Source organism: Fistularia commersonii, chromosome 11 (assembly GCF_037954325.1).
Source record: "Fistularia commersonii isolate RoL2024-O1a breed Wild chromosome 11, RoL_Fcom_v1.0, whole genome shotgun sequence".
In the NCBI taxonomy this organism is placed as follows: Eukaryota; Metazoa; Chordata; class Actinopteri; order Syngnathiformes; family Fistulariidae; genus Fistularia; species Fistularia commersonii.
The window spans coordinates 1,147,568-1,163,540 of NC_141294.1; the positions used below are offsets into that span (position 1 = coordinate 1,147,568).

At 40.5% G+C, this 15,973-nt stretch overlaps 1 long non-coding RNA gene across 1 annotated transcript in view; it reads left to right on the forward strand.

The window, feature by feature from the left end:
* LOC147229182 (uncharacterized) overlaps positions 1-14,865 on the forward strand; it is a 63,652-nt gene extending 48,787 nt beyond the window's left edge. Inside the window, exon 3 of the long non-coding RNA XR_015106866.1 lies at positions 14,627-14,865. This is a non-coding gene — a long non-coding RNA (uncharacterized LOC147229182). The remainder of the gene's footprint in view (positions 1-14,626) is intronic.
* The last annotated feature ends 1,108 nt before the right edge of the window (positions 14,866-15,973 follow it).

The following is a 15,973-nucleotide window of genomic DNA, read 5'->3' on the forward strand; positions in this document are numbered from 1 at the left end:
TTTTTTTTTCTCTTTGGGCAAAATGGCCGGTCCGCTTTGATAGTCAGGCTTCTATTATCGGTCCGTCTGTCTTTCTGTCTGTGTTTTTATGTGTGAGTGAACATGTGTGCCTCTGCTACCGGCTACCTTTGATGGGCCTTTTGATTTATTGCAACATTAAAGGGCTGTTGCCTGCGTTTGCATTTTTATTTTATGATTCCTCCTCCTTGCATGGTGAGATACTTATTAGCGCCAGGGATTCTGCAGAGGACGGTATTTCGGTGTGTACGAGGGGCCCCGGAATCGGAGGCACTGCGGCGCACGGCGCGTACGTTCAAATTATTAGATTTTAAATCACCTGCAAAAAAAAAAAAAAAAAAAAAAAAACAATCACTGATGCATTAATTAGAAATGTAACTTAATGTAGTCACTGTGCATTCTGATGCAGCTGAAGCAATACATCAAATGACGCTTGTCTAAAGTCGACGTTTTTGCTTTTAAACACGTCATTTATGCATTCATTCATTCTCTGTATCGCTTGTCCTGCTCTCAGGGTTGCGGGGCTGCAGGGCGGGTTTAACCTCCATCACGCCACCAACTCTTAATCTCAAAGGGACAGAAAACCATTCACTCAGGATCGGACGCCGCTCAACATCCAACCTTCTCGCTGTGAGGGCGGCTACGCTAACCGCCGCGCTCCCCTCGTGCGTTTATCCATTTATTTATTTTATCTATCCAAGTCAAATGGCGAAGTGTGTTACATTTGATTTTGAGCTGAGAAACTTGAGAAAAAACAGCAAACACCCCCAAATCAGGCACGTTCAAGCCATGAAATACATCGATTTTCATATTATGATGGAACCGAATCGGCTTCTTAAATGGCAGGATTCGGCTCAAAAGTCAAAGTCAGCTTTATTGTCAGTTTCTCCGCTTGCACTGGACATGCAGACCAATCGATCCCACGGTGACATGAAATCAACAAAATAGTAATAATAGAGTGCAAATTACAGAGTGAAGTGGACTGTTACATTGAACATAAACATTAAATCATACGGTGTAAATGCACGCAGATACAAACCTCTGTTCAGGTGAAAAGATGACAAACATCTGACGGCATGAAGACAGAAATGTATAAATATGTGTCATTTGAATAAAGAGAGCAGCAGCAGAGGTTTTTATTTTTTAACGTCAACATAACCTTGCTAGCTCCCATAAGTTCCTGTCTGCGATGTAATATTTATCATTGTTTTGTACTATTGCGCCGCGGGTCTTAGAGAAACCCGCATTTCGGTCGACAATAAAGTGGACTTTGTCATTTAGGGGCCGACGGTCACGTCCGAGGGAGGAACTCGGGTGGAACGGTGAGGCTACAGGGAGTGGAGATCAAGAAGCTGGAGGATTTCAGGTACTTGGGGTCAACAGTCCAGAGCGTAGGAGAGTGTGGAAAAGAGGTGAAGAGACGGTCCAAGCAGGTTGGAATGGGTGGAGAAAAGTGTCAGGGGTACTATGTGATAGAAGACTATCGGCCAGAATAAAAGGAAAGGTGTACAAGACAGTGGTGAGACCAGAGATGATGTTTGGACTAGAAACTGTTCCAATGACCAAAAGACCGCAGGCAGAACTAGAGGTTGCAGAGATGAAGATGTTGAGGTTCTCTTTGGGAGTGACCAGGATGGAGAGGATCAGGAATGAGTCTATCAGAGGAACAGCACATGTTAGATGTTTTGGAGAGAAGGTCAGAGAAGCCAGACTGAGATGGTTGGGTCATGGACAGAGGAGGGATAGAGGATATATTGGTCGACGGATGCTGGGATTGGAGCTGCCAGGCAAGAGGTTTGGAGGAAGACCAAAGAGAAGATTTATGGACGTCGTGAGAGAAGTAGTTGGTGGGAGAGAGGAGGATCCAGAGAATAGGGTTAGATGGAGAAAGTTGACTCACTGTGGCGACACCTGAAGGGAAAAACCGAAAGAAGAAGAAGAATCTGTCACAGGGGTGCAGGACATGTATGACCGAGACAAAGTGATGATTGAGATGGTTTGGACATGAACAAAGGAGTGTTCATGTCCAAACCATGGTGAAGATCTGGGTGGAAGATTGCTGAAGGTGAAGCTGCCAGGCATGAGGTCTTGAGGAAGACCAAAGAGAAGATTTATGGACGTAGTGAGAGAGGATATGAAGGTAGTTGGTGTGAGAGAGGAGGATACAGAGAATAGGGTTAGACGGAGAAAGTTGACTTGCTGTGGCGACACCTGAAGGGAAAAGCCGAAAGAAGAAGAAGAAGAAGAAGAAGAAGAAGAAGAAGAAGAAGAAGAAGAAGAAGAAGAAGAAGAAGAAGTCACGTCCGAGGGAAAAGAGAGAAAAAGAAAAGCATCCATTCGCGTGTCGTACAGAGACAAACATTCAGTCGCTCGTCCATCCGTCCGCTCAAGTCCTGCTCGGTAAACTCTGACGCCGGGACGAGAAAAAGGTGAGGCGGAAGCGCCGAGGAAGGCGCCGAGAGTGAACCTGAGGAGACGGGTGTCTTTGTTGAGCCTGGAAATGTACTTTACCGTTGTTCTGCGCAAACACAGAACGCAGAAAATTAGTGGGATGGCAAACACAGATGGGCCAGAGATGATGATGACAGGATTTATTTCTCTCCTTTTTTGCAATTTGGTGCAAAAGGTCAGTAAGTAATACAATCGCGGCAGCGATCGAGCGTTCATTTAAAAAATGAAATCTGACAGCACCTTGTGTTTCCCCCTTGAGCAGCTCAGACACGATGTGATGTTCTAATGTGGGAGATTCTCATTAAGGATTCTGTGTGTGTGTGTGTGTGTGTGTGGGTGAGATAATCGCACGATTAAAAGTTAGCATTAGCAGCGCTGCATGTTAATCGGACCAGATGGAAACGGTTCTGTTTGTGCAAATGAACTTGTTATTTTCCTTTTGTCACCAGAGCACATCTGTATGTAACATATTTCTTTTTTCTTTTTTCCCATCCGGCTCGTTCCCTCTCCCGTCAGGTTTACCGTGCCGTCGGAACGATGCCGCTGATTGAATTGCGTTCATATGAGTCGGCCGATGAGCGGCGGTGGCTGCGATCGTGATGACTTTTTGATCTAATTTGAAGAATCTCGCAGTCCGAGGTGATTATCCGCATTTATCAAAATTTCAATTTTCCACCCGTTAGCGTAAAACGGGATGTCCGAGTGGATGCCGATCACCTGAAATATCGCATTTGATGGATTTGAACGGCTACAGAGCCGTCAGAAAAGCGATCTTCACGGCGTTAGCGAGCAGACGTTATTATCTCGCGCAGGAAAAACATGCAGAGCTTCTCCGTCCGAATAAATGAGGCGCTGACAGCGGCCGCTTGTGCCCGGCGGCGCTACCAACTTCACCGTGTTAACTTTCCGAGGACGCCGACACCGGCCTTCTGCTGACTTTGGACAACCGTTGAAGCCAATTTTTTTTTTTTTACTTTTAACTTATGTAAGAAACACACACACACACACACACACACAATTTCCAGCTATAATAGCCCACCACTCAGGCATAAATGCAGAGAAAACATCTGTCTACATTATAAACGAACTATTGGCAACTGTCAACCTCTGGCTTGTTAAAATGTATTATTTTTATCCCCTGAATGCTGTCATTATCTCAGCAACACTGAGCGAACTGTCTCTCGCACAAACCGGTTCACTTCTCAGGCCAAAATCACTATTAGTTTTCCACCGCTGTCCACGGGCGAGTTCTGGCTCTGCAGCTCGCTGATCCGGGGCATATTCTAAGATCCTTGACCCGGCATCGAGTTTTGTGTTTGGGCCTTGGTCCAGCTCTGCTCTTGGGAGGTCCAACAACTCCTCCAGTCATTTTTTTTTTTTCCCTTCCTTTTCTTTTTTTTTTTTTTTTTTTTGGAGGGGTTGGGGGGTGGTAGGGGATTTTTTTTTTTTTTTTTTTTTAATCGCGCTGTCCCAATCCCCGGGACAATTTGAGGTCATCGCAGAGCAGTTTATAGAAAGTGCAAAGCCGGAGAATGTTGTTTTGGAAAGTTGTAGCGGTCCCTTGTGTGACTGAATATTCTTGGAACAGCAGCATTGAAATGGGGGAAAAAAAAAAAAAAAAAATTGTGGAATATTAAAGCGAAAAATAAATTTGTTTAAATCATTTTTTATTCAGTGACAACATTATCTATCCAAATCCCCGCTGGGCCGGGGCTGTCAAAGCAAATGAAATGTGCCTTGTGTACGTTCATTTGAACTCATCGCTTTCAAGACTGAAACCAGAAACCGTCCTCCACTCCTCCCACCGCTCACGCTCAGCATCTCCATTCGGTTTTAAGGTGACATCATACAACTCCCCGGATATTTTGATACCTCACAAATCTCATCTCTCAGAAAAAAAAAAAAAAAAAATCTGTTTTTTATTTGTAACGTCGTAAATCACCTTTCATTTAGCTCTTTGTTTTGACCTGATCGGGACAAACGGTGTCGCCCCGGCATGAGACGTCACCTCCCGGAGGCCCAGCGAGGCTCTCGAGACTTGGGATGGAAAGGAAATCAGAGCTAAACTTGCCAAAAAAAACATCTATTCATTCATTCTTTCATTCCGTACGCCGACAATCCCGGCTGCCATCGGGCGAGAGGCGGCTTCGAGCCGGAAACGTCGGCGGTCGATCGCGCGACGAACATCAAGGGTGTTTTTGGACGGCGGGGGGGAAAGCAGAGAACCCGGAGGAGCTTCATGGTTTCCATGGTTACCGGCCCAGAGAGAGCTCCACAAAAGGGGCTGTGAGAACGTGACATTTTATACTTTTTGTGAAACTCGGTCGCAGAACTTTAGGGAAGTCCTCATACGCTTCGAGCGTCCGAGGAATCCCAAGCGAATTACTAGCCGTTATAATTTATACTTTATTGATCCCTGTTGGGGAAATTCTTTTTCAGTGTCAATAAATATGGCTCTAAATATAAATAGACAACTAAAAGATAGCGAAAGACAACCACAAATGAATCGACAGCAGCGTAGCGTGAACAACAAATACATATGTCGTGTGCAGTATCTGACTTCCAAGACGTCTTTCATTTTTATACATTTGATAGATTTTCAGACTTTATCCTGTCATACCTCGAGACTTTCCAGCGTTGTGCAACCTGGTTTTTGCACATAAACCCACTTAATAATAATAATAACAGACTTATAACTTCACATGACACCCTCGGCCTTTTCTTAAAAAGCTGTATGTTCAACTGATCCGAAGATTTACCGAAAGAAAATTCAGGGGGAAAAGAAACAAAAGTAGGTTGCTTATTTAAAATGATTGAATTTGCGTGTTTCTTTACGGCGCCTGACGATGAAATGAAGCTATCGGAAGAGTCGAAATAAAGTATTGAATTTTTTTCCGATTTCGTTTGTCATTCTATAACGAACAAAGTGATTTAAGAGAGAAATGCCACGGTATCTTGGTCGGCTGGACGGGCGACAGAAGAATGAATATTTAGGCAAATGAAGAGGAAGGAGGGCACCTTAAATAAAAGCCATGTTTTTCAGGTAGACAATTATTAAATCTATTAAGCATTTAGGCTTAAAAAAAAAAAAAAAAAAAGGTTTTCACCTTTCATCGCTTGGCATGAAACAATATGAAACGTCCATTCTCCCGTCAGCATGAGGTCGCCGTCCCATCAAAACATCATGATGTCATTTCCTTCACAAACAAGTCCGGCATCCTCCGGAGGGGCCGTATCAGTGGGGCTTATCCTGTGAGCGTGCCGCCGGGGATTGATTTGTTTTTCTCTCCCTCCCAGCTTCCAGATAAACTCCGGTATTAGTTTGAACACACTTAGTGCAGATGCACAGAAGTTTGCTCCAGACGGCTGGTTCTTCGGGGCTCGCCGAGGGAATATAAATAGCTACTTGTGCAGTGCAGACCCACTAAAGACCTGTCTGGCGAGTCAGATGTAATCCCAAAAGCATTCATCCGTGTATATACGCCGCCTATACTTTTGTTACTCTCTTTCTGCGCGTAGTTTAATTGAATGAAAGCGGCTGCGTTTTCACCGTCTCGGAGGAATATCGTTTGGTTTGCGCCAAAAGCGCGACCGCGGGCTAAAGCGCTGTCAAACAAGCGGAATGTTGAAGTCGACAGCTTCGCCGTGCCGCGACCGTTTAGAAAGGCCGCCTGTCCCGCGCATTCGCTACGGCGGAGCCGTCGGACCTTTAAAACGTCAAGGTAACGTGAATGACTGCCGCTTAGTTTTCTCTTTTTTTTTTAGAGGTTTGGTGGAATGAGACGCAGCTGTAGCCGGCGTGCAACAACATGGGCAGGGTCGCTATATTCGGCCAAGGTAATCAGAATCTAGATGCGCTTAAAAGGCCCCGGTGTTTTCACTGCCATCACCCTTCCTCATTTTTGGTTCTCCGCGAGGGTTGATAGGGTTCGGGGTGTTTTAACTGCTACACGCCCATGTGTTTTCACAGTTTTCGACCACATGCTATCAGCTGAGCCATGAATGTGGGAAAGCCCCACAGGCGGAATGACATCAGCGCCTGTGTAAAAACTAGATATAGTTTAACGCAAAGGGTGTAACCCGGGGATATATGGGAAATCAAAGAAAACAACTGAAACCAATTAGGGCAAATAACAAACAAAGACTACGAATGCGTAAGACAGTTTGGGTTTTGTCGTATGCAGCATTTAAAAGGCTGTGGTAGCACAGTGTCGAGCAATTTATGGAGAGTGAAATCTTGCGGGAGATCTGTCAGGAGAGAGCAGAGAATCATCTGTTATAATCATACAGATGTGCTCGCCAGAGATGGATTTTATTCCATTTAATTTGATTTCATTTTATTTTGATTTATTTTATCTTTTTATATTCCATCCGTGTTGTGACCCTCTTTTTTAATTTTTTTTTTTTAAGTATTTTTTTTACTTCTTCCAGAAGATGTTGCCCATAAATGGGGTTTAAGGCAGAGCCAAAAGGCTTTTTTTTTTTTTTTCCTTTTAAAACCCACCATTGTATTGGAACTAGGTGGTGTTCTGTCAGCCGTCCAACAGCTCACATATCTGGTTTGGGTTAAGGTTGGTTCTATTTTGAAGAGCGCTGTCATGTTGCAGTCATTTCCTTATAGTTTCCAAAGCCTGTAAAGTAGGAGTACACATAAACAATGAAGTCAAATCATAGCCATGGTTTCATCTGGGTCTGACCCAAAACCTCAAACCATCCTTACAAAGGCAGTGGGGCGCGTTGTGGAGCGCCGAGGCTCCTTCTATGTGGCTCAGGGAGGAGCCTGCACGGGCACGTGATGTTTTCCGGGTTACCGTTAATGATACCGATGGCCAAGTGTTGCAAGCTGCAGCCTTGCATCAGGAAGGTATGGCTTACTGGAAAATGAATAGATCCAAATCACAAAGTCTAAATCAAGACACAAATTGGAATGCGGTCAGATTTTGTTACCGTGATGGTTATAGTTTTTTTCTTAAAAGTTTCCGTGAATGAATTGGAAGAGGAGCGGGAAGTGGACGGGACCTCTGTGTTTGGGGTTAGCGTGATAGCGTTAGCGTTAATGATGACGTTCTCGGTCACCGGCGAATTCTTGTTGAAATCCCCTCAACTGGACTCGAATACATCGAAGAAGTTCAGGTCCGGTCGCCACGACGAGAGGATTTCGTCAAGAATTCGATGACGGCGCGTTGAAATGAGGGGTTCGTTTGAGTTCCTGAGCATCGATGGATCTGATTGGACCGTGGGCCGGAGAGGTCCGCCCGCTGAGCCGCTCGTCTTGTGAAACCGAAAGGGGACAGAGCTTTGGGGAGGATTACATCACCATCACCGCTATGACCGCTGCATTTAGCATCACCATGATCGTTACCGCCGCTCTCACCACCGGCACAGTCATCATCATCATCATCATCATCATCTCCCAGAGCTCGGCTCTTTGGCATAATAACTCTAACATTTAAAGGCCCGTTGGAAAGATGACATCATTCTTCTCCCCTTTATAACTCTCCAGTGTGCAACTGACAGCTGAGGAGCGAGGAAATACTTTTGTAAATGATGTGATGTGTTGGCATCTTTGCAGATTCTGTCAGCTGCTTTGCTGTGTGTATCTCACAGTAAATTCCCAGCGGGGAAGTTGACATCATTCTTATGTTGCAGAAATCAGAATCCCTAATCCTCTGACATAAAATTGACATATGTCTGCATGAAGGGAAATGTATGACAGCACTGGAAATCATTTGCCCTTCTGCGGGAGCAGCCGACTGTTTGGTGTTCTGGAAATAAATGGAGGGGACCGAAGGGTTTCTGCACAGAAGCAAACTTTCCAGGGACACGGTTCATGAACTGTGACTGTATCAAAATCTCCTCGTGAAATGCAGTCACTTAAATCCCCGCCTTTTCGGCGTGGATCGACATTGTAAAGTCTCCGAATGGCTTCTAGGGCGGTGGGGCTTAAGATAGCCCCTCCCACGCTAACTGATATAAATACTAGATGTCACGTAAAACTGGAAAAATATCAAACAAAAATCCCAATCACACTGTAACAGGGCCATTTTTTCCACAAAATGTCCCATGCTTCAATAAAAAAATAAAAATAAAAATAATAATAATAATAATTAAAAAAAGAATAATAAGACAAATGATAATAACAACAATAGCAATAGCAACAAAGACAATAATAATAATAATAATGTTTTTATTATTATTATATATAATATGATTGCTACTTATATTACAATGAAATAATTTATAAGAAATATATATGATGATCATATTTTTCAATATTAATTTTTATCCAATTATTCTTGTTAGATTGTAATAAAAATAACAGCAATAATAAGACTAATAATAATAACTGGCAATAAAACCAAGATAAAAATAAAATAAAAACAGTATCATAAAAACAATAAGAGCAATAAGATATTATTATTAGTTATTACTGTTGTTATTGTTATATATGATATTGTTTATGATAAAATAATTTTATTATAATGAAATAATAGTAATAAAATGATAATGTTGATGAAGAGTCTTATTATTTTTTGTTACTAGTATATAACACTACTACTACTACTACTGCTACTACAACTAATAATAATAATAAAAAAAATACAATGGTTATTATACTGGGAATTCCTCAATTATGTGTGGCTCGAGTCCAATGTGAAATGACCGTTATTGTTATTATTATTAGGTGTGATGGTCTGACACAGCGTGAGTTAGCGAGCCACAGGTGAAATGACACTGCGAGGTGACAACATGGTGGCAAGTGATGACCAGCGTGTTTGTTGCCTGTCAGAGAATTCTCCGAGAGATCAAGGAGAGCCAGATCCCGGCTCTCTTTTAAGCTCCCGACTAGTAGAAACATATGATTTGTGTGATTTTTTTCTTGAGTGGAGTGAGTATTGTTCCGGCGTCAGTAATTGCAAGGCCCCGTCAATGACCTTAAAAATAGTAAAGCCTTGTAACTCGTCCTTATACCTTTGCTACGTGCACGTGGGCTTGCAGGTTGGCACAATGCAGAGCAGCTTGTTCCTTCATCGCATGAATGTTGGACTGGGATTTAAAGTGCTCTGAGTGCTAGAAAAGTGCGAGGCAATCTATTGACCATTGACTGTAAATGGGTGGGAAACACAAAGCCAAACCTAAAAAGTACTTCTTGCAGTCGCAGCTATTTATTCAAGCTCTTTTTTTCACTGGATGTTGCAAGGATGTTTTTTCTTTACCAGGAAAAAAGGATCTCCAAACAGACTCAGCCCAAAAAGATGTTTTCTAATGTTTTCTGTGATTTGGGTGTTATTTTTAAAGGGAGTAAGTATTTCCAAACAATAGTGAGTGGTCTCAAATCTTCCACATCCCTGAAAGAACTGGATGCTTTCGCTTCATTTTTCGATATTGTAATGTCGGTATCTCCATGGCAACCATTAATCGATCGCTAGCCCTTGACAGTATTTGGAGGAAAAATGAAGTTCGACTGTCAAATGATGTGGGTCCTATAAATGCATTTCTATAGTTAAAAAACAAAAGTCCTGCAAATCTTTGCTGCCTTTATTTGTGACATTTAACTAATAAAATCATCGCACTCATATACTCGAGCATATATTCTGAATTTGACACCAACACCGATGGCAGCAGAATTACAAATAAATAAATAGATAAATAAATAAAAAAACAAAATGTAATACAATTCAATGAAATAAAATCATAAATGTAAAATTCTCCATGGATAGATAAATTAATCAATGACTAATGAATACATATATTTTTAATAAGAAAACATTCATTTTTACCCAATGTACTGCTAAATAAAAAAAAAGTCCTATCCTCTTTTATTTGACACATGCTACAAATAAAAACAAAAAATTAGATGATTAAAAAATGTAATGAAACAAAATTGGTACTATTTTGTAAGTGCCAAGTAAAAAAAAAAAAGGAAAAAAGTGAAGAAAAAAAAAAAAAGCCAAAGTGCACAACCTCTTTGTGGACCAGAAATCCAGGAAACACTTAATAAACTACATGGCCGGGCAGGCCGAGTTATTCATCTGGGTGATTCGGGGCTCTCGTGATCGGGAACAGTAACTCCTTCATCTGCGGGGAACAATGGATATCGCTAAAAACCCAAAGCGCCTGTGGGAATAACCGATCCGGATTCCTGATATTAAATGAATCACTAAAAGAGAGAGAGAGAGAGTCATTTTAATAGGGGCCTCTAGATACCGATGGGGGGTCTGATTCAGCCGCCTGAGGCATCATGATGTCATTGTGTGAATAACAACTTTCATTCCTCAAGCATCCTGTGTACTTAACGCTCTCTTTTGTCTCCTGAGGCATTATGAATCTCGGTCTCTGACTAACTTGGGGGCAAAGCGAGGCCTGCGGAGAGAACACAGTGGGTTCAGTCTGGATCAACGTGGGAAACGCTCCGTCAGATGAATCACTGCCGCGACACCGACCACGTGACTCGTTCGTCAAAGTCCGTAAATCGATGGCTGTGCGTCGGTTTGTCAACTGTACGCTCAAATAAAATTACAAGTTAAATTAAGCAGTTGGATTCCCGAAAGAGACGATCGAGACGATCCCAGCGGGGGATATTACAAGCTAATTTTCGTCATAACTGTGACAAAACATGAGAATAATAGTGACATTGAAATAATTTCATTGTATTTTGTTCTAATGTGCGATGAGCATGCGTGCATGTCCGTTTGTGTTAAAACGGTCGCGCCGCTGGAAGCTTTGGCTTCCCTTGGTGTCGACATAACAGGAGATTCCTCCTCATCCACCCAGGAGTTTGTTGTTTTTTTATCATTTTTTTGTCGTTATATGATGCGTCGATGAGAGGGTGAATGGTTGTGTGTCCCCGATGCAGGGCTGACATCTGAAGACTAAAGTATCAATAATAAAGATTCTGAAAAGACTCAGTTAAAACTCTCATCTCACACCAGCAACTACTACCACTAATAATAATAATGCAAATAATAATAAAGATGATAATGCAATTATTATTATGCTGGTATTTCTGTGGGATTAAAGTCAAAGGTGAAATGACCGTTATTGTCCATGGTAGATAAATAAAAACAGACGTAATATGATAATGATAAATAAAAAGACTAATAATAATGTCTAGCAAAACGCAGAATAATAAAATATTACCAGCAATAACAAGAGCAATAATTTCAATTAATAATTAGACTTATTATTGTTACATGTAATATGATTGTTAATGATAACATACTTTTATTATATTATACAATATATTATTGAATGATAGTATAACAATAATTATGATGATTATTTTTTCTATTTTCCATTTAACCTTTATTTAACCTGGAAAAAAGTCCCGCTGAGATTAAAAACCTCTTTTACAAGGGAGTCCTGGCCAAGAGGCAGCAATAAGTTACAGACAGAACAATATTGCAAACAGTTAAAAGAAGCAATTACATTTTGACAAGTTGACCTCTAGTGTTCTCAGTTTGGTTTTAAAAGCATTTGGTGAGATAAAATTAGGGAGTTTCCAGTCTTTCTGAAGTCTGTTATTATTATTCGTGTTAGTCTATAATAATAATGATAATAATAATTATAATAAAAAACAACAATAATAAGGCTAATAATAATAACTGACAATAACACCAACATTAAAATAAAATAAAACCAGCAACAATTACTGTATTATTGTTGTTATTGTTTTATATCATAATTTTATCTTAATGAAATAATAGTATTAAAATGATTATGATGATGAAGATTCTTATCATTCTTGTTAGTAGTATATAACACTACTACTACTACTACAACAAATAATAATAATAATAATAATAATAATAATAATAATAATGCAATTATTATTATACTGGGGATACTGGGGATACTGGGGACACTACTACTACTACTACTACTACTACTACTACTAATAATAATAATAATAATAATAATAATCATAATTATAATCACAATAATAATGTAACTATTATAATCCTGGGAATTCCTCAATTATGTGTGGCTCGAGTCCAATGTGAAATGACCGTTATTGTTATTATTATTAGGTGTGATGGTCTGACACAGCGTGAGTTAGCGAGCCACAGGTGAAATGACACTGCGAGGTGACAACATGGTGGCAAGTGATGACCAGCGTGCTTGTTGCCTGTCAGAGAATTCTCCGAGAGATCAAAGAGAGCCAGATCCCGGTTCTCTTTTAAGCTCCCGACTAGTAGAAACATATGATTTGTGTGATTTTTTTCTTGAGTGGAGTGAGTATTGTTCCGGCGTCAGTAATTGCAAGGCCCCGTCAATGACCTTAAAAATAGTAAAGCCTTGTAACTCGTCCTTATACCTTTGCTACGTGCACGTGGGCTTGCAGGTTGGCACAATGCAGAGTAGCTTGTTCCTTCATCGCATGAATGTTGGACTGGGATTTAAAGTGCTCTGAGTGCTAGAAAAGTGCGAGGCAATCTATTGACCATTGACTGTAAATGGGTGGGAAACACAAAGCCAAACCTAAAAAGTACTTCTTGCAGTCGCAGCTATTTATTCAAGCTCTTTTTTCGCTGGATGTTGCAAGGATGTTTTTTCTTTACCAGGAAAAAAAGGATCTCCAAACAGACTCAACCATCAGAGAAATATTTGAAAACAATAGTGGGTGGTCTCAAATCTTCCTCATCTCTGAAAGAACTGGATGCTTTTGCCTCATTTTTCGATATTGTAATGTCGGTATCTCCATGGCAACCATTAATCTATCACTAGCCCTTGACAGTACTTGAAGCAAAATTGAAAGACTTTCAATGATGTCGCTCCTATAAATGCACGCGTATTGTTAAAAAACAAAGGTCCGACTCATAATTTAAGATGTGCTTTTAGAATCTAGTCTTACGACGCTGCGGGTCCCACATCCAAAACATTTTTGCCAACGTCGAATATTTTTACCAAGTATCTGCAGAACCTCTGCTATTGCAGTCCAAAAAACTTGGAGGAAACGACGGGTAGTGCATTATTAGTATTACTATTATTATTATTATTATCATTGTTATTATCATTATTATTAATAATGGTATTATCACTGTTATCGTCATCATTGTTATTAATGTTAATTTGTTACAATTATTATCATTATTATTATTACATTGCTATTGTTGTTATTATTATTAGCAGTAGTAGTATTATCATCACTATTATTATTAGCATTATTGCTAGTATTGCTATTACTATTATTGTTAGTATTGATATTATCATTAGTATCATTGGTATAATTATTGTTCGTAATATCATCACTGTTATTATTTTTATTATTAGTATTATTATTTTGTTATGATGATGATGATGATGATTATTATTATTATTACATTGCTATTGTTGTTATTATTATTAGCAGTAGTAGTATTATCATCACTATTATTATTATTTTTATTGCTATTATTGTTATTACTATTATTGCTAGTATTGATATTATCATTAGTATCATTGGTAAATTACGAGTAATATCAACACTGTTATTATCACTATTATTATTATTATTACTATTATTATTATTATTGCTTTTCCTTTTCCACTCGGTCGTGATACGTTGGAGAGTCGACATCATCCATCCCTCCTCTTTCGGGACGCTCCATATTGATCGGAGCGTCCTTCGCCGTTCCCGTTCATCCATACCGCAAACAAATACCGTCTCTGCCGCCAATAGCGCTCTGGGGATTGTTTGTCTAGCCGGTTTCCTGTTCCCGGTTTTGTTGGAGCTCATCTATTGGTTGTTGATTCAGTCTTTAAGGTGACGTGACGTGAAGACTTACGATAATATCAACCTCGCTTCTCGCCCAATGACAGTTGGGATCGGCCGCGGATCCCGAGCGCAGCGGCGAAGACGACAAATCGATGTGTTGATGTGCAACAAATGCTTCGGCGGCGTCCATTAAGTTCTAACCGAGAGAAATCGGACGAAGCAAACAGCAAGAACGCGTCTTCATTTATCCCGAACCGCGATTCCCTGTTTATCCAGATGACATGAAAAAGACACAATCAGCTCGAAGCCAACATAGAATGACTCCAAATAAGCTGGATTATTGTTCTAATTAAGCTTCAATAAACCCTTATTAAACATCTGCAGGCCTCGTTAGGTGGTTCATTAAGTCATTTCATCCTTTTATACCTTCATTAAGTCTCTTTTCAACTCTCTTTTCAGGGACTCTGGGAACAGTGAGGTCTGGGAGATCACGACCTTAATTTTCCAAGACAGACGGTTTAATTAACACAGGAGGAATCCTCATCGGCGCCGTACCTCTACACCGGGAATTGGATGGCAAAGGTATGGTTCTAATATAATCTGTTTGTTATTGCCAATATACTTTGGACCTTTGCAATAAAAGACAATGTGCACAATGGTGCAATTAGTAATATGGCATAAAGAAAAGGAAAAAAATAAATTTGGACTTTTACATGCAATCTGTTTGGAGGGATGCCTGCAAAAGGGCTATTGCTAGTTCATCGAAGTGTGCGCTCATGCATTATTTCACAAGATTTTAGGGAGTCGGAGAGCTCTGTAACTTACTGCGGGGGGATAAATATATTAGAGGTGATTCGAGCGAGTGAATTTTGGAGTGCAGCGACTGCCTTTATGTGCGGTTTGATGAGACGTGCCGTAATTAATCTATTCAACGACGAAATGATCACTATTTTTCTCTCTGTGGAAAGTGAACAGTGAGAACTGTTTTAAGGCGATGCCCAGTTTGAGCAGCGTTTCAATTCCCCTTTTTCTTTTTCTTCTTTCGTAATTGTGATGAGGCTCCCCTGCCGCAACGACATGACTATCTTTTTTTTTTTTTAACTCAATTTTTATTTTGTTTTTCTCCACATCAATAAGACAGCTACTGTACTGCATATAATGAGATGGTACCAGGAAATAGTAACAGAAAGAGAGAGAAAAATAAAGGGAGGGATGAAAAATGGTAAAAATCCACTCCGCGTACGTAATCTAAAAGGATATGACGCTTCTGTCCGGTGTCAGTCCAAAACTCCTTGAGTCCGACTTCATCGTATTGGTAAAGACACGACTGGTGTTAAGTAGAAATAGTGAGCTGTTCTGAAGTCTTAATATCGTTTGGATCCGGTTTTAACCACCTGAAAACCACTTTGAAACTCCCTTCCACGATAGACTATGATTTTTAATGCTCGTTGTAATTGATATTTTGACCAATTTCCCGGAGCCTCAAAACCCCCAACAAAAAACTTCTTCCGCAAACAGAAGCTATTTGTTTTTTTTAGTTATTACTTTGCTGTATGTCGCTTGTAAGACAAGCAAATGATGGGCTGAGAAACCGCGATGGGCGAGCGGGAACCGTCGGCGGGCGTGTCGGACCGACAGGACACTGCGGCGGTAAAACCTCATGTTGAGGGAGTTTGAGTGAGAAGAAAGACATAAATCATTCTGTTTGAAATATGGACCTTCTTCTTCAAAAGCTGAATCTCAGATGACTGAGTTAAGTCTTTATGTTGTTGAAACTTCAGTCGAGGCTGAAAAATCCTCTCCGGA